This window comes from Caloenas nicobarica, chromosome 34, assembly GCF_036013445.1.
Source record: "Caloenas nicobarica isolate bCalNic1 chromosome 34, bCalNic1.hap1, whole genome shotgun sequence".
NCBI lineage: Eukaryota > Metazoa > Chordata > Aves > Columbiformes > Columbidae > Caloenas > Caloenas nicobarica.
In genome coordinates, this window is record NC_088278.1 from 2,477,230 (window position 1) to 2,496,240 (window position 19,011).

Genomic DNA, 19,011 nt, shown 5'->3' on the forward strand with positions numbered 1-19,011 from the left:
GAACGTTCCATCTGAATTTTAGGAGCAACTTCTTTACACCCTCAGGGTGACACAGCACAGGAACAGGCTGCCCAGAGAGGTTATGGAGTCTCCTTCTCTGCAGACATTCAAGACCCGCCTGGACACGACCCTGTGTGGTCTGTTCTGGTGACCCTACTCTAGATGTACCTGCTTTAGCAGGTGTGTTGGACTAGATGATCTCCAGAGGTTCCTTTCAACCCCAACCTTTCTGTGATTCTGTGGTAACTGCAGAACAGCCTCAGGAGAGCTGGCAGCGCAAAACAGCCATAAAACCCTGCAGCTCCACTTCCCTTGGCAGCCGTAGGTCTGGGAAGTTCTCTGCGTGTCGATGGTGGCACCTGGAAGGAAGGGAGGGCAGATGACTGCAAGAGGCCACAGATCAGGAGGACGCGGTGCTCAGACGCAAGTCGTGAGGCCGCTGCCAGCTCCTCATTTTTCAGTCCTGTCCTCATTGCCGCTTTGGAGAGCAGCGCCGGGAGCACGGCTGGGCTGCTTGTGTCCATACCAGCGCTCTGCAGCACCCAGTCAGACATCTCCACGGAGACTTCCGAAGCCGCCTTGGACGCTGCCTGGGTTGAGAAACAGCACGGTCAGCAGTCCGAGCCCACCAACAAGCCCAAGGAGGCTTTCTCGGCGGTTCTGCCCAGCCAAACCTCCTTCCCCAAATGCGCTCTCACCTTCCTCGCGCTGCGGAGCTCCCCCCTCAGCTGAGCCACCTCCTGCAGCAGGAGCCGCATCTTTTGGGTTTGTGCCGCCAACAAAGCCCGGTAATTGCTGACGGACCAGGAAACCAAATGGAAATGTTCAGCGAGAGGGGAAGTCTGTGCGGGGTTATGCTCTTCACACCCACTGCGCCAATCACACGATCAGCTGTTTGTCACAGGCAGACAGAAGGGCACAGATGATTCCAAGGAGAGCAGTAGCTGTGGAAAAGTACCTCTGGATCTCAGAAAGCCCCCAAAGATCTGATGGATGATGGTAGTTGTCTGAGAAGAGGTGTCCACGCTGGAAACAAATGGGAAGACAGAGAGTTATCTCCTCCAAGAGTCTGGCTTTGTCTGAAAGCCCTGGGCATAGTTTTCCTTGAGGAGAGTACATCAAGGAGTCCAAAGGGCTCTGGAATGCTGGAAAGACAATTTGCTTGTACTTACTCGCTGTTTCCACTCAGACAAGCTCTCTGCATGCCATCCACAGTGCAGTGTAAGAACTCGTGGGCGTCCTCGTGCCTGCCATGCTGGAAATGTTTGCCTGTTTCTAAGAAAGAAGTTACTAGTTCTCTCCGACAAGAATGGCGTAAAACATGTCAAAGTACCTGAAATGGCTTACGGGTGAGAACTCTGACAACCGCCCAAGGCTCGATGGCACTGGCTGAGGAATGCAGGACCTTGTTAACATGCGCTTCCATTCTGCACATCATGCAGAAGCCTTCCTGGCTGCCTGAAGAGGGAGAGAGGGACGCTCCACAGATCAACAAACTATCCACAGTGACGGGAAACCTAATGGAGATCTTGAAGTTCTACGAAGGGTGTCCACTCCTCTTGACCCAAGGTGCCAATGTCCCAACATGCACAGGACATTTTAGTGCACAGAAAACCTTCTTCAGAGGGATGTTGAACTGATGGAAGTTTTCTGTGCAATAAGCAAAGGAGTTTAACTTGCAGGAATGGGGAGTGAGACCCGGGGACAGGAAGAGGTGCCTTTCTGGAGAGGAACACATCCAGGCACAACAAGCGGGTTCTACGCTTGCGTGTTCAAAGAACAGCCCTGCGGGCAGTGACAAGGAAGGGCTGCTTTTCTCCTAAATCAGCTCCAGATTCTGGGAGCCCTTGGGCAGTGCCCAACAAATGTACAAGGAAATGTTCCCAAAAGTACTGACAGGCCTGGCTGAGCTCCCCAGAGAGCAGGTGGTTGGCCAGAGGGTGGGTGTGTGTCAGGCACTGCAGGACAGAGTTGAGGAAGCTCGTGTTGCCCAGGTTGTGCAGTCCCGCTCCAGCTCTCTGGCTGTGCTGCCAGGCCATGCAAATCTTCTCTGGGGGAAAGAGGATCCTCTGTGGGGGAGCCATTCCCTCAGCAATGACTGCCAAGAAACCACATTTGAAAAGAGGTGAGATGACATTGCTGCAGGAAAGCACATTTTTAAAGTTGAGTTCTCTACAGGAGCACCCAGGACAACCAGGTCTAACCTCCGACACAGAAACATTGCAGCAAGCCCAGCACTGCCATTGAAATTTGCTGCTCAAGAAAGTTTTGGAAAACAGCATGTTCCCCTGCTCCCTGCTTGGCCAAAAGTCCAACAAACCCCAACTCATTTCTGTGCCTTGGGCAACATGCTTTTTCCCTCTAGAGCCATGAATTGCATTACCAGGTCAAGTCTTCCCTTTTCCTGGCTGTAACTTGATGAAAAAAGCAAGTACCTGGCACAGAAAGTAACCCTACTGACATCAGATCTTGCTGCGAGCAACGACACTTTTCAAACTCGGTACGTAGTGGGGGGAGTGACAAAACACATTTCCCTGTGTCTAATTGACAATACCTTGGTAAGTCTGGCTGCTCTCGAGAAATGCCCCAGAATTCACTCCAGGCCGTCAGCACATCAGCGTTCAGGGATGGAGCACCAGACACGTCCGTTGCCTTTGGGGATTCACAAAGTCTGAGGCTGCTGGTGAAGCTGCTACTCACCAGAGTCGTTCCCCATTGCGGCCATCGCTCCTCTCAGGAGCAGAGGGCAGAGCTCTGAATGACGAAGGATGTCAGGATGTGCTCCAGAAAGAGGAGTGCCAGTGCCATCACCTGATTCCAAACAAATAATTGTACCTCAACAAAATGATTTTAAAAAGCCAAAATGAAACCCACAAACAGCATGCGCCACCGAGAGTGTTTCAGTGACTCTGAACTGCTGCATAGCTGCAAGGCTGATGGCCTCACCACAACTGTCACAGGGCCCCAGTTCACAGCAGTTTCAAAGCCTTTGGAAAGACTCCGATGCACGTTACCTGCTCTGCAGAGGAGCTGCTGCTGACCTGTTGCCAGCGCTGACAGCAGAGCCCTCTGGCTCTGCAGCCCACCCCTTCCCACCTCGTGTACGGCAGTGACCAGCTTTAATCCGCTACTCTAACGGCTACCTTTGCCGAGCTCCTTTTCTGTTTCCCTTCCTACTGCATCAGTCAGGGTGGGCTTCTTGTAATTCTAGGCTGAGCCCAACACCTGAGACTGCACTGCCACCCCTACTTACCTGTGCCAGGATATGGTAAGGAAATAAGATTTAGCAAATAGGAACTCTCCCCATAGCACGTATGTGGGCAGCCTATAATGGTGTAATAGCTCAGAAGGTATAGACCAACCTTGACTTTTATCCCGGGATCTGGACAAATGGGAGAACTGGGCAATCACCAACCACATGAAGTTCAACAAGAGCAAGTGCCGGATTTTGTGCTTGGGACACGGCAACCCTGGCTGTACAGAGAGACTGGGTGACGAGGTGCTGGAGAGCAGCTCTGCAGAGAGACACCTGGGGATTCTGGTCGACGGCAAGTTGAACACGAGCCAACAGCGTCCCTGGAGCCAAGAGGGCCCCGTGTCCTGGTGCATCCAGCACAGCAGGGCCAGCCGGGCAGGGAGGGGATTGTCCCGCTCTGCTCTGCGCTGGGGCGGCCTCACCTGGAGCATTCACTGTGTGCAGGGCTGGGGACAAAGGAGAAAAGGAGATAAAGCTACTGGAGAGTGTCCAGAAGAGGCTACGAAGTTGGTGAAGGGTTTGGGGATGAAGCCATATGAGGAGCAGCTGAAGTCGCTGGGTTTTTTCAGCCTGGAGCAGAGGAGACTGAGGGCAGAGCTCATGGCGGCTTCAGCTTCCTCAGCAGAGGAGCAGGAGGGGCAGGGCTGAGCTTTTCTCTCTGTGACCAGTGACAGAACCCCAGGAACGGCAGGAAGATGTGCCAGGGGAGGGTCAGTTGGACATGACGAAAAGGTTCTTCACCCAGAGGGTGCTGCACACTGGAACAACCTCCCCAGGGAGGTGTCACGGCCCCATGCCTGACAGTGTGCAAGAAGAGACTGGACGACGTCCTCAGACACACGATGTGAACTGTGGGGTTGTCCTGTGCAGGGACAGGAGTTGGACGCGATGATCCTTGTGGGTCACTTCCCGCTCAGCACATTCTGTGTTTCTGTGATTCTGCCAGGGTGCAGGATCGGGCCCAGGTCACATCACTTGGGGCTCCCGGGGATGCAGCTCCTGGGAGAGCTCAAGAAATGGCAGCACTTGCCCCTAATTGCTATTTTTGGTCTCTCCCCATCACTCTCTGGCTGGCTCCCTGCGCCCATTCTGTAATTCCCCTCTTCTGTCTTTAGCCCATTGTGCTGGTCTAAATGGTATGAAATGGCAGAACCCCAGCTGCATCCTGGGATGCCCACTCACCAGCCCCATCTCTCAGGAGCCCCTTGGAATCCTCCAGCAACCCCCAGGAAACACTCTTGCCCATCAGCGAGCTGCCCCAAACCCCTGCCCATCCTACACGCTGTTAGAGCTGCCAGGAACACGGAGTTCCAACCCTGCCCAGCCCTGGAACGCCAGTGCCGAGGGGAGGGCAGAATAACAAGGGGAGGAACACTTCGAAATTCCACGTCGACACTAATCAATCTGACACAAACGAACCTCTGACACAGATTAGCCAGATCAAGGACAGGAACGTTCATGGGGTGAGGAATCGGATTTGCAAATCTTCCACACCGATCTGAACTGACACACCATTTTTAATTTTTTTGCCTTTGTTTCTGCCCTGGTTTTAGCCGAGGCTTTCTGGTTTCGCCATCTTCCCGTGAACCTGCACTCGATAAATGCAGGTGTACTTCGGGTTTCCCCAGTTGCTCTTCACAAAAAATTTGACATAGGAAAAGGCTCTGTGAAGTGGCGCGTTCTGTGAAGAGGGAAAAGGAAACAGAGGCGTTAAGAGCAGCAGTGCGGTCAATGGATCTGCCGCTGCCAGCCCCGCTCCTGCACAGGAACAAGCTCCCAAAAGTGCTGTGGGCCCTTGTGCCCAACGAGAAAACGTTCACGCTCTTCCTGCTGCGGACTTGCAGGCAAACCTGCTTCACTCCCTGGCATCTTTCCCCCGCAGGTGGACCGTACCTTCAGAGGGAAGGTCTGGATGGGCTCTTTCGCCACGTCGTACATGAACGTCCCAAGCAGAGTCCCCTCTTCTCCATCCGCATCCACTCCCTCGGGGGCAAAGCACAAGGAGAGCAGCTCAGACTCATCCCAGCACTGAGGAGACGTACGTGCTGGACCAGCCCCGTCCCGTTCCCAGCCTCTCCTGGGACTCCAGCACTCGTCTGGCACTGGTTGGGCTGGAGCTCAGTCTCCGCCTGAAGTTTTGGTGAAGAGCCCTGAGGTGCTTTGGCCAGAATAAGTCTTGAGAGAGAGGAAATCTCTAGAGCCCTTGAAGTGTTGTGCCATGGCACGGCCGGGCTCAGGAGAGAGTGGGGCACAAACCTCAGAGGACGCACAAAGTCGCTGTCACGGCTTTGCCCCAGGGCCAGATCCCAGGCAGAAGCGCCCGGCAGAGACTTACAAAGATGGCGACGTCTCTGGGGGCGCTGATGACGGACCCAGAGGGAGAGGCTTCCTTGGAGATGTGCTGCACGGTGACGGCGCTCAGATGGACTCGTGCTGGCAACCTGATGACCACCTGGCCCTGACGCCCTTGGAAAGGCCAGCAGTTCCCTGGGGAAACATCCGGCTGCAATGGGAACAGCAGAGAAATGAAGCATGAGAGACCGCTGGGGCCAACACAACTGCTCCTGGAGCTTGAAGCGCAGGCACCGGCGTGTCTGTGGGGTCTGCTGCAGCTGGGGAGTGCCCTGAGCTCAGTCCCCAACTTGCCAGGAAGGCAAGACGCCAGCACTGAGGATTTCTGCTGCCATACCTGCAGAACAGCCTCAGGAGGGTTGACAGGTGGAAACAGCCATAAAACCATGCAGCTCCACTTCCCTTGGCAGCTGTAGGTCTGGGAAGTTCTCTGCGTGTCGATGGTGGCACCTGGAAGGAAGGGAGGGCAGATGACTGCAAGAGGCCACAGATCAGGAGGACGCGGTGCTCAGACGCAACTCGTGAGGCCGCTGCCAGCTCCTCATTTTTCAGTCCTGTCCTCATTGCCGCTTTGGAGAGCAGCGCCGGGAGCACGGCTGGGCTGCTTGTGTCCATACCAGCGCTCTGCAGCGCCCAGTCAGACATCTCCACGGAGACTTCCGAAGCCGCCTTGGATGCTGCCTGGGTTGAGAAACAGCACGGTCAGCAGTCCGAGCCCACCAACAGGCCCAAGGAGGCTTTCTCGGCGGTTCTGCCCAGCCAAACCTCCTTCCCCAAATGCACCCTCACCTTCCTCGCGCTGCGGAGCTCCCCCCTCAGCTGAGCCACCTCCTGCAGCAGGAGCCGCATCTTTTGGGTTTGTGCCGCCAACAAAGCCCGATAATTGCTGAAGGACCAGGAAAGCAGATCTCGTCAGAGAGTGGTCCATCCCCTCTGGGGAGCGCTGGAGCTCAGCAAGGAGCACAGATACGTGTGCTCGCCCGGCTTTGCGAGCGCTCCCCTCCTCACCAGGCTGAGCAAAGCGAAGGCCGGAGGGAAGGACAGGAGCCCCAGCTTTAGGAAAATGGGTAGCACGAGTTGTTGGCTGAGGCTTCTGCACAGACCCAGTTCCAGCTCAGGGGACATCTCTTACCTCCGAGTCTGCCGTTCTGCCGCAGACCCACATGTCTGCTCCTGAAAGGGAGAAATTCCCCATTAGAGTCTCCACTACCAGAGCTGCCAGGGCTCCCCAGGGGAGGCTTCCCCAGGAGCCACGGCACAAGCTGCTCCTTCTTTGGGTCACCCTGCACGGAGGCAGGAGAGCCCATGATTTCTCCAGCCGCTGTCCTCAGTGCTCCCTCGCAGGAGTCACCCACCTCCATCCATCCCTTTGCCCGTGTTGTCCACCCTGGCATCGAGGTCACGCAGTAAACGCCAAGAGCCACCAGGAGCAACAAGAGGATGACTCGGAAGAACCTCACGTCCCTCAGGAAGTGCATCGTCTGCATGTCCATCGCAAACCGCTTCTTTGTTGGGGCCATCTTGTGCCTGAAAAAGAGGGAGTCCAGGGGCTGCCAAGGAGCCGAGTGTCGAGCAAACCCCTTCACAGCTGGATTTGCGTTTTTAGGCTGAAAAGCTGCCGTTTGGGAAGCTTGCTGCTGACTGTGCCCAGCAGGAACATGATTTCTGTCCACACTGCTCAACACTACTGGCAGATCTTCCCCAGAGGAAGAGCTGCAGGAGCACCTTCTGAAAGAGAAGGAAAATAATCCATAAAGAGCAAATGAAGACACTTGTCAGCAGCCTTGGGGTGTGGACCTCGCTCTCTCTCTTTGGCTGAGAAAGCAGGTTTGTTCTCACATAGAATCACAAAATAGTTTGGATTGAAGGGATCTTCAAAGCTCATTGAGTCCAACCTCCAGCATGCGCTGGCCCTGGACATCCCCTTCCCCCTGTCCACAGCAAAACCTGTACTACGTACACGGTGAAGATGCACACGCTCAGCAGACGTGTCCACAGGGAGACCAGGGCACCTGCCCCATGGCAAGTGAGGCTGAAGAGCATGCCTGGGAAAAAAAAAAAACAGACAACAGAGAAAAGTCAGGCCTGTCTCTTGAGGTCTCCTCTCCAGGAGTTCACGACCAAGCACTTCACAGCGAGCAGCAGTGGCTGAACTTACATGCAATTTTTGTGGCCTTATTGCTCCACTTTGCAGACCCCTGAGTGGCTGAGCCGGGACTTGACTTCCACAATCGTGTCACCAGCTCCAACCTCGTGCCGGGGCTCCTGCGGGAGGACAAAAGGAGATGCCGCTTGCCCACCAGCCCCACGCTGTGTGAGCCGAGGCCCTGGCCAGAGCTCGGCCTCGGGAAGCCTCGCAGGGGACGTCTCAGCTGCGGGGACAGAGGCAGCACAGCTGGGCTGCTGCCAGGGGTCCCCCCTCTCCTTTCCCCATCTCCTCAAGCTGGTCCATCCCACACTTGGCAGGATCTGGCAGGATCTCTCACAGGGTCTCTGGTGCAGAAGAGAAGAACGTGCTCCATCCTGGCCTCCCCACAAGCCCCTGCTGCACCCTGGCTTTTGGCCGGGACAGCGAGCTGGCCGTCCAGCCCAGAGCCCTCCCCACAGACGTGGGGATTCGCAAGCCATGGGGTCTTCTTCATAGAATCACAGAACCATTTTGCTTGGAAGAGACCCTCACGATCATCGAGTCCAACCGCTACCCCACCCCTGTCACTACCTCATGTCCCTGAGAACCTCATCTCCATCTGTCCAACCCCTCCAGGGATGGTGACTCCAGCACTGCCCTGGGCAGCCGGTTCCAATGCCCGACAGCCCTTTGGGGAAGGAATTGTTCCCAAGATCCAACCTCAACCTCCCCTGATGCAACTTGAGGCCGTTTTCTCTCGTCCTGGCGCTTGTTCCTGGGGAGCAGAGCCAGAACCCCCCTGGCTCCAAGCTCCTTTCAGGCAGTTCAGAGACCAGGTCTCCCCTCAGCTCCTGTTCTCCAGGCTGAACCCCCCAGCTCCCTCAGCCGCTCCCACCCCACTTGTGCTCCGGCCCCTTCCCCAGCTCCATTTCTCTCTCCAGAAGCCTCGGCCATCTTCCCACGTTGCTCCCCGCCCCACGGGCCGTGTCCGGCCACGTCCCAGCTCCCACCCCAACACGCCGCCCCGGGCAGGAGCAGCCAACTTCTTACCCGCTCGTCTGGCAGCAGCTCGGTCCTGCTGCCTCCCCTGCCGGCTCTTGGTCGGCCTTGATCCCCGAGGAGCCTCTGGAGGCCCCTTGGCGTCTTTTCTGGGATGCCTTTCTCCTCGCCATGGCTGGCAAAGGTGGGCTCCCCAGTCGGCGCAGCCCTTGGCCCGTCCAGGCACCAACCGCTCCAGCAGCCCCAGAGCACCCACAGCACCAGCTGCCTGCCCAGGGCAACAGCCACACGGCAGCTGGGGGCTCCTTCCCCAGGCGGGAAGGCCACGCTGGCCAACTCTGACCTCACAGCGGCGGCTCTGACGTCACACTGGGGCTCCCCAGGGCTGAGCAGGGCGGGGACACGCTGGGGCGACACGGCTGCCGCCTGCCCGGGCACAAACGCACCCTCAGCAGAGGAGCCAGATAGAAAACGGGGACGTTCCCGGGGGGAGGAACGCGGTTTCCAACAGCCCGCAGGGAAGGAGACGGGACGAGCGCAGGTTCTGAGCTGCAGACGGGCAAACTTGGGCCTCGTCCTGTGGCTTCGAGTCGGGGAGCTGGCGGAGGCATCGACCCCCCAGCCAAACCAGCAGCAGTTTGGTGCAGGCTCCAGAAGAGGGAAAGGCCGGAGCTGCAGCCGGGCCCAGAACTCCCGCGGGGAAACCCCCGAGGATGCAGAACAACACACTGAACTGCTACGAGAAGTGGCTGCACGGAGCCTCGTGCAGACCTTTCCCACCGGCTGCCACTGGGCTACAAAACAGCCACTTTATTCCATCAATAGGACAGCCTGGGGAGCTGCTGGGAGCTCTCTGCTGAGCAAGCTGCCCGTACAGCGATGGTTTTACTGCTCACGGGTCAGTCGATGAGCCCAATTTAAGTTTTACATCAATCCCTTAGCTTAATTAAACGCATCCTAGATAGAACGAATCACCCAGAATGATAAGGTTGTGTGATTTTTAATATCCTCTTGGCTTCGTGGTACTCAGTGAGCTGAATTTGCTGAAATGTGAAGCTGTAAAATTCCGCTCGTATTCACCAGAACGGCTCCAGACTGCACTGACCACCCATGAGATCAGGTCTGGTTCGCACTTTGCTGGGAAGAACGGAATCGACTGGGGAGAAAATAACGACTTCAGGGCTAAAAGGGAGACATGACAGGGCCTGTTCCGCACTTCTCTGGGAAGAAAAGGATTTATTCGGACTGAGCAGAACCTTCGAGGTGATGGACTAGAAACAATATTGGCAGTTTAACAAAACAAAGGCCGATACGAGATCAGTGAAAGATCCCACAAGCAGCAAGAAGAGCCCAGACTTAAATATCGCTGTTGGACAGACTCATGGTGTGAATGGGCTGCGAAGATCTAAGAATCGCTGGTTTGTGTGCTTTAGCAACAGCCAGAACAAGCAGAGCTGTCGGGAGGGCCGCTCCAGAAACGGGAAACTCCCAGGGAAGCTCCGCAGGGCAGAGGAAGCGTCTGAGAGTTGGACGCAAGGATGGAAAGAAAGACGAATCCAGAGATAGGGCTGGTTATAGGGAAGCCAGAGCTCTCATCTAGTTGAGACTCGCGTGGAAGGACGAGCTGTCACGGCTTCAGGAGCAGCTCTGGAAATGAAGAGAAGCTGCAGCAGCACCAGGCCTTTGTGTCCCTCTGGCCGCCGTTTGGAGCCCTGAGGTGATTCTGGTGCCCCTGGGGCAATATGGGGCAGTTTCTGGCAGTTGTGGGGTGATGTGTGACAACATGTGAAGGGGGAGGGGACGTGGAGGTCAGCATCTGGGGCTGCCCCTCCCCCCCGTCCCCTTTTATAATGTTGATTTATTGAAATGAAAGCGACTTTAGGAAAAAGAAAAAGCCCCAATTTGGGGGCAAGAGGGGAGGGAACCCCCCGCTGTGGGGCCAGGACCAACCTGGGGGTCACTGGCCCCAACTGAAGGGTGCAGGGGTCCAGGTGTGATCACCCCAGCCCCCAGTTTTCAGGTGAAACCAGATGTTTCCAGAGTTCCTTTCCACACACAACTTTATTGCCATGACCCAACACCCTTCCCAGGCACCTGGGTCCCCTGATATGTGGGACCCGGACTCCTGGGTCCCTCCAATATGTGGGTCCTGGACCCCTGAGTCCCCCCAGATGTGGGTCCGGGACTTCTGGGTCCCTCCAATGTGTTGGTCCGGGCAGGGAGGGGATTGTCCCGCTCTGCTCTGCACTGGGGCGGCCTCACCTGGAGCATTCACTGTGTGCAGGGCTGGGGACACAGGAGAAAAGGAGGTAAAGCTGCTGGAGAGTGTCCAGAAGAGGCTACGAAGTTGGGGAAGGGTTTGGAGGGGAAGCTGTATCAGGAGCAGCTGAAGTCCCTGGGTTTGTTCAGCTGGAGCAGAGGAAACTGAGGGCAGAGCTCATGGGGCTGCAGCTCCAGCAGGGGAGCAGGAGGGGCAGGGCTGAGCTCTTCTCTCTGGGACAGTGACAGAACCCAGGGAATGGCAGGAAGACGTGCCAGGAAGGGTCAGCTGGACACGAGGAAAAGGTTCTTCACCCAGAGGTGCTGGACACTGAACAGGCTCCCCAGGGAGGGGTCACGGCCCAACCTCACAGTGTTCAGGAAGAGACTGGACATCGTCCTCAGACACACGGGGTGACCTGTGGGGTGTCCTGTGCAGGGACAGGAGTTGGGCTCCATGATCCTGTGGGTCCTTCCAAATCAGGACATTCTATGATTTTATGATTCTGATCTTGGTCTTCACCACCATTGGTCGGTACGGCTGTCAGTCTCCTCCCCTGAGCTGATCCTGCAGCTGATTGGCTGCCTGGGCCATGAGTCTGCCTGGTTTGGGGCCCACCCTCCCCTGAGGTGATGCTCTCCCTGATTGGCTGCCTGAAGGGTCGGGCCTCCCATAGTGCCCGCCCTTCCCCCCCCCCCCCACCCCGAGGCACTGTTTCCTCTGATTGGCTGAATGGGATTTTCCCCTGGCTCCTCCCATCAAATGATTGGTCAGACTGCTTGTCAATCATCCATGAGCACCACGCTGCTGGAAGGAGAACAGCAACACTGGCAGTGACTCCAGCTGGGAAGAGATGATTTGAGGGCAGGTTGGCAGCACACCCTGAGGCTGTGCTGGGGGTGGCCACATCTGTGTCATTCCAGCAGGATTCTGGAAAGTCCTTTCCCAGCTGTGAGCACCAGGCCAAGGGCACGGGGTAGAAACAGCCCCAACCTGCGAGGGCCCCATCCCCCACTGGCCCCTGTCCCCAAATTAATAAAACTTCTAAACAGACGCTCCCTATACCTGAATTATCTTCATTTTTAGAAACAAATGAACGAACAAACAAACAAACAAGTGTGTACTTCTGGATGAGGATGGAGCAGGTTCAGGATCAGTACCGGGCTGCTGCAGGAGCAGGTGTCTCCAGCACAGACAGGCTGGACGGACCTGTCGACCTCAGCACCCCTGGCCCCACCATGGCCCAGTTCAGCAGCCCTGGGCCCGAGGGCTCAGCCCAGGGACAGCCCCACAACCAGGGTCAGAGCGGTTCCTGCTGCTGCCCCGAGGGTCACCAGCGCCAGTCAGCCCTGGGCCAGAGTGCAGGTGTCTGAGCTGGGCTGAGGTGGAAGGGGCTGGAAAACAGCTCATCGGGAGGAGGCGATGGAAGAAGGTGCTGTGTGTGTGGCACCGGGGATGAACTGACACCATCAGTTTGGTGTCTGGATCCGTGCTGGGCTTGCACATGGACTAAGCCCCAGCTCAGAGCACAAAGTGCTGTTCCCAGCCCTGGGTGCCAAGCGCTGCTCCTGCTCTCTCCTCCCCGGTGTGACCCGAGCGCATGACTGCCCTGCCTGCTCCCGCCTTGGGGTTGGGGAACTCGGGGTCAAAAGGAAAGACAGACTCGTGCGGTTATGGGATATCTTAAGTGTCCTGGGATTGCTTTGCTAATCACTCTGTAACGTTTCCTGGGCTATGAACTCGATGTGTGCCCAGAGAGGCAAATAAGTCCATGAACCAACTTTCCAATTAAGGTTTCCTTCTTACAAAAAAACACACTTCCATTTTCTCATGGGCAACAGACTGGAAGGTGGAAGCTGAAGCAGCATGTGCCTCTTGTGTAAACAGGTAACAACAGATGGTTCCATTCAGTCGATCCTCAGTTGTTCGCTGCACAGGAAACCTCTCCCTTAATTTAATCTTTGGTGTACAGGCAGGGCCTTGCTGATGTTCCTGCGTAGGCAGCAAGTATGTGGATGTCAGGCTTTCTGCAGATTTGTGACTGATTTTTCCTGTTTCTTTTATAAGGACAATCTTGCTGTGTACTCCTGAAGTCTCCCATAAGCTGGTGGTTCGAGAGAAGGACGGGGAGCCCAAGCTAGCTCAGGGAGGACCAGTCAGCATCACAGGCAAAGCAGACTGCAACTGGACTTGGTGAAAATTAATGGAATTTATTGACAAATGAAACTGGAACTTCTCCCCCATCTTTGAGTGGGTCACCGTGCACCCTGAACCGATACAGGCAGGTGTGGTCTGGGTGGCCCCAGTTGCTCAGCACTTGCAGCTGGATGTAATTCACGACCCCAGGGAGCTCGTTCTGAAACGACAAGAAGAAATGAGTCGCCTTTTCCTCTCTGGCACGTGACCACTGACAGAGTAGTTCCGTGGCAATGGCTTTGTTCAACAGCTTCCTTCCTGCTGCCCTGCCAGGGCTTTTGATCTGTCGTGGTCAAGACGTTCTTGTCCTGCTCTACCTCATTGGGCCATGAGAACAGCAAAGGAAGAAGCAGCGACCAGATGCCTCAGCAAATACACTGGGAAGTTCTCGCCTGCTTTGGGGCACAGGCTTCCACAGTCAGAAGACCCAGTGCTGGTGTTAGTATAATGTCTCGTTGCCTTCTCTAGAAAGCCACAGAAACAGAATGGCCTCCCTGTCACTACTCACTGCCAGCACCAACAGAATCCTCAGGAAGCCCAGTATTCCTGGTCTTTAATTGGCAGACCAGCACTCATGCATCCTACTGGATGTGGTTGCTGGTGTCCACTTGGGGTCCAGACAGTCAAGCTGATTCCGGTTTCAAACATGGTGCTTCTAAGCACTGAAGTTTAAACCCAAAACGAAAGAGAAGACCGGCAGTCCAGGTATACGCCACCAGGAAGTTAAAGCAGAAGAAAGGCCAGCGTGGCACACGCTCAAGGACAGGGCTGCCTGTAGCTCTTTGGCAGGGAAGCCTCTCCCCATCCAACCGCATTTCTCCTCCTCTCCTACAGTTCTTCCCCCTCTTTGTCCCCATACCTTCAGCTGGAAGGTCTGACTGGGATTCAGCGGTGCCAGGAAAGTGAACTGTCCCAGGAACGTTCCCTGCTCCTCGTGTTCTTCCTTGAAGCCCTACAGAAAGACAGGGGTGGAGAAAACAAGAGTGTCTGGTGCACCATGGCAAGAATGAACTTCAGTCAGTGAAGTACGGGGTTATTTCATCTACGTAGTTCAGGGACGATGAGCACAAGGAAAAGACGAGAAGCTGCAGGTGGGCAGCACGTCACACTTGCCTACTCAGCGAGTCCAAGCTGCTAGTCAGAAAAGGAGCAGACACCACCAGTGAGAGGGAGGTTATCTGAGGATCACAAATGCCCACTGGGGTTGCAAGCCAAGAAGGTCTAGGACCATGCACTGTCCAGCTACTTTTCCCTGTGGCTCCTGGAGTAGCATCCTGCCCCAGAAGCTTCCTATCGACTGGTACATTGATTAAAAGAGGAATAAAATGGGAAGGGAGTAACTCCAAGGAGCCGTTTTCTTCTGAGAGCCAGGAGGAAGCTTCAGGCCATTGGACTCTCTGACCCATCTTCACCACATGCTTAGAAATGCTGTGCAAGCCCCTGCCCCCACTCCAGAGAAATCACTTACGTAGACAGCAAAGTCCCTTGGCGCTGCGGAAATACTTTCTCCATGGAACGCTGTCCCCGAGACATGGTCCATGGTGACAGCTCTGGGAACGACTGGCACAGACAGCTTGATGAACACCTGTCCCTGACTTCCTGGGAAGGGCCAGCAGTTTCCAGGATGATTTTCCGGCTGAAAGGAGAAGAAGAAACTACATTGACATGGAGAAGGTTGCCCTGGCTCTCGTTCCTGCCATGAGCATCAGAGGATTAAGAATTCATTTGGCCAATCAGTTCTGCTCTGAAGCGCAGCCAGTGCCTTCAGTCGCACCCTGTGGGTACCGAACAGAGCAGCAGTTGTGAGAATTCACGTATCACAAGACCCTTCTGCAGAAAAGCCCTTCGATGGCTGGGGGCTGGGTGTGCTCCTTATAGAAGCTCAGCGGCCTCTCCTGGTCCAGAGCCCTCACCAAGAACAAGCCAGGGACGGTGTGGCTGAAAGGCCCCTGCCCAGAGCAGGTGGCAGCTCCGGGCCCCCCTGGATGAACCTTTCCTGTCAGGGGAAGCCCTCGCTGCCTCTCATCCACTGCACCCTCCTTCCCCTGGCACCAGCCAGCACTGCCACGCAGGCAGCTCAGGAGCAGGGCCAGGACGGCCTGAGAGCCCAACGTGGGGCCCTCCAGCAGCGCAGGCTCTCAGCACCCGCTGGTGCTCACTAAGAGCACATCCCAGAGCTCTGCGGGCATCTCTGCCCTTCTCCTTCCTTGCAGTGCTGACACTTTGCACAGCGACTGGGCAGGCACAGACTGCAGGAGCAGCCTGGCCTGGCAGAAGCTCCCGCGGAGAACCTGGGGCACTCTGGGAGAGGAAATAGCAGGGAGACACAGGAGGAGAGCAGGTCCATGCAAGGAGGAGGCAGGAGAAGAAGCTTCGAGGAGCAAAGACGGGGGAAAGGCAACTCTGAGCAGCGTGGGTGGTTCATTCTCCCGACCTTTGTTTTACTGCTTCTTGGTGCTCCTACCTCCAGAATAAGCTCAGGGGACCTCATATAATGCATCACCGGCAGGGAATACAGGAAGATTTTGGTTTTGTCATTCCGGAGCGATGGAGAAGTCCTTGAATGAATGACAGCAGCCCCTGGAAATTAAAACATGACCATGATCATCAGGCAGTGTCAGGAGGAATATTGCAGTGTTGACTTGAAAAAGGCTTCTCGATAGTCATCCATGTCCTACAGTGAGTTCCCCTCTGTCTTACTGGCACAACCCGTCTGGGACACGTAGCAGGGAGTCATCAAACTGTCATATGGGGCCATGGAAAAAGGCAGGAATGTGAGCTAGGCTTTCTGGGCTTCCCATGGGGTCTGGCCTGTTACAGCCTCTGTCAGTGGGGGCGCTTTTAGGGTACGAGGTGACCCTTGACTTCTCGCCCCTTCTCTCCTACCCCTGGGCACGTTCCAATGCGCATCTTGTCAATCTGGAAGGAAGCGCTTTGGAACTGGTTTGTTTGTACAGTGTCACAGCACCTGCTGATTTGAGGGCATAATCAGGCATTGGGACCCGGATTTCCTCCAGCTTCTCCAGGGCTTGATTGATGATCTCCTGAACAGCCTGGGAAGGAACACAAAGGAGAGCGACTGTTGGAAGGAAAAGGAACGGGGCAAGCAGCTCCCCTGCAAGGCCAGCCAAGGTGAATGGGGACAGGGCCCATCTCAGATGGAAGGAACACCCAAATTGCCTGGAAGCCTCTCAGGTTTGCTCTGCTGTGATTGATGGGGTTCAGAATGGGGGGCTGCTCCCTGCAGTGCCCTGAATGCTGAAGCTGCGGGAAGAGGCTTTTCCTGTGGAGAGGCCCCAGGCCAGGCAGCACGGACAGACAAGCCTTCTGGGCATGAGATGGAACTGGCTTAACTCTGGACCTCTGAGACCATTCTTTCTTTCCAGTCCTCCCTTGAGGAGGATCCAAGATCTGGACACAGAGGAAGGAACGACTCAGCTGTCATTCCCGTCAGGGCTCTCTCATCTCCATAAGGAAGTGTGGAGCAACAGGAGAAGGAAACGTGGCCATGGCAGTGAATGGAGTAGGATACGTGCTGGAGGGAGGATAAAACCCCTAAGTAGATCCTTCTGCCTTGTGCCCTTACCCGTCCGGTAAAGCCTGGGAGCTTTCCCTGCTTCACGCCTTCCTGTAGAGCCCGCTCGGTGACATCCTTTGCGCTCCAGCGCAGATGATAAAGCTGTTCCTGCAGCTTATGGAGCTGGTCTGGCAGGGGCAGGGTTTTGCTCAGGTCTTCTAACTCTGCTGAGGTGCTCCAGAGGCTTTCTGCGCCAAGTCGTCCCACGTGGTAAAGACCTGTCAGACACACACCAGAGCTTAGAACTCGGTCTAAGGCTGGGTTATGCCTCGGGCTGCCCACTCCCCTTTCTGCGTCTCTTCCAAGTGCCATAGCTGCCTCTCCTCTGCTCTTTGACAGTGGCCATCATGGCGTATGGGCTGTGCAATAGATGGACGTTCCCTGCCCTGGACTGTGCTCCTTGTCCTGCAGAAGATTCTCACCCCCTGGGGCAGGAGAGCTCAGCCACGGCCTCTCCCTCGGCTGAAGAGAACTGGCTCAGCCCTCCTGGGGAAGGCAAGTCAGCCCTTCCTCACCCCCACACCCGTCCCGCTGGAGCAGGGACTGGCACAGCTCTGTCGGGGACTTTCTGCTCTCAGCTGAGCTCCTCTGGTCACGGCAGGGGAAGTGGAACAGGACAGAATGGAGCCCCGAGTACCTCCTAAGGCACCGTCCACAGGTCGGAGCTCTGCAGGGACTCACCGAAAGAGAACAGACCAAGAATCAGCACCAGGGTCACTGTCTTCAGCGCCTTCATCATCCTACAGAGCAGCAAGGAGGAAAAGGCTGGTGAAGCTGGCGGTTCCCGTGCAAATCAGCAGCAGACTGGAGAGCAGCAGCAGGGGCTGCAGCCCTTGAGCCTGGCGTTCCTGGCGTGTGCGTTGGCTTGGTCCTGCACCAGCTCGAGTCACTGCTGGGGTTGTCAGCAGCTGCACCAGTGGGGGATTTGTCATGGCAGCGATTGTTTCGTTAGGGACAAAGGGCTCAAGATTGACTCCGGACTAAGAGCAGGAGCTGCAACGGGAGCTGTGGCCACACCACATGTCTGTGGGGCTGGAGAGGGGTTCTTTGGAAACGGAGGGGACACAACGTACACCTGTTTCTTCTGCCCACCATCCCATCGGCACTTGTGCTGATCCTGTTCTCCACCCTCCCAAGAGAAGGTTCAGCCTGTGCCCCTACAGGTCAACAGCTGCCAGGCGGGGGTGTGTGTCTCCCCTCCCGCAGCATTTCTTTAGCAGCTGCGTTATCTCTGACCCTTCTCTTGGCATAAGTGCAGAGAAATACAGACTGGGGAAAGAGGGAGGGAGGCTGAATGTCAATGCGTGCTGGCAAACAACGGGCAACCAAGGAAGCACCAAAGAAGCACTCTGCTGGCTGGGCCCTGCTGCCCTGAGCCTGATCTGCCAAGACACAGCACACAGCGCTCTGCAAGGGGGAAATTCCTCCTGCCTGTTCCAGGAGGCTTTCAAAAGGCTTACAGCGTACACTCATCAGGAATGAACAATCCCCTTTTGTTCTCCTAGAGAACTCCTTGCACCCTTCAGAGGATCATGTTCCCCTTTCCTAAGGCAGAGCCCTGGTGAGGAACTGACCGGGTTTCCGAAAGAAACCTCCTCTGTCAGGAACACAAGTCAAATTCATGGCCAACAGAGGACACGCTGGTGTCCTTCTGGTCCGAGTGGAGAGGAAAACCAAGGGAAAAACTCAGGGACATAACCCACCCTGCAGAGCACAATACAGGACTGAGCTGAGCTCTCACAATTACTACGGCAGGCTGTATCGGGGCCACCGCTTGGGACTCCATCCATGCGATTCAAAATAGACCTGTCCCTCATTCTGCAGAGATCAAAGGCTTTCTGGGCCTTGCCCCTGTGGTCATGAAGACACTGAAAGGCGGCTGCTGCCTTCCACCAGCTCCAGACCGAGCTCTCAGGCTGCCCTCATGTTCCTCTCCTGTCCACCCGCCACCCACCCCAGCTGACGAGGTGGAAAAAAATCATCTGGGGAAAGGGGAGGAGGATTTTTCAAACATACCCATTCAGACCCTTAACCTTCTCTGGCTGGCTCTTGGTACCTGCTGAGGTGCAGGTAACAAGCATCTTGCTCGCTCGGGATCAAGCCAAAAACTCTGCGATCTCTGTTCCGTCAAGATCGAGAGTGACAAAGGCACAGGGAGACCCCTGGTTTTATACCCTGCTGTGCCCACCTCAGCGCTGATGCTGCTTTGTGACATCAACGGCAGTGGGTGATGTCACAACGGA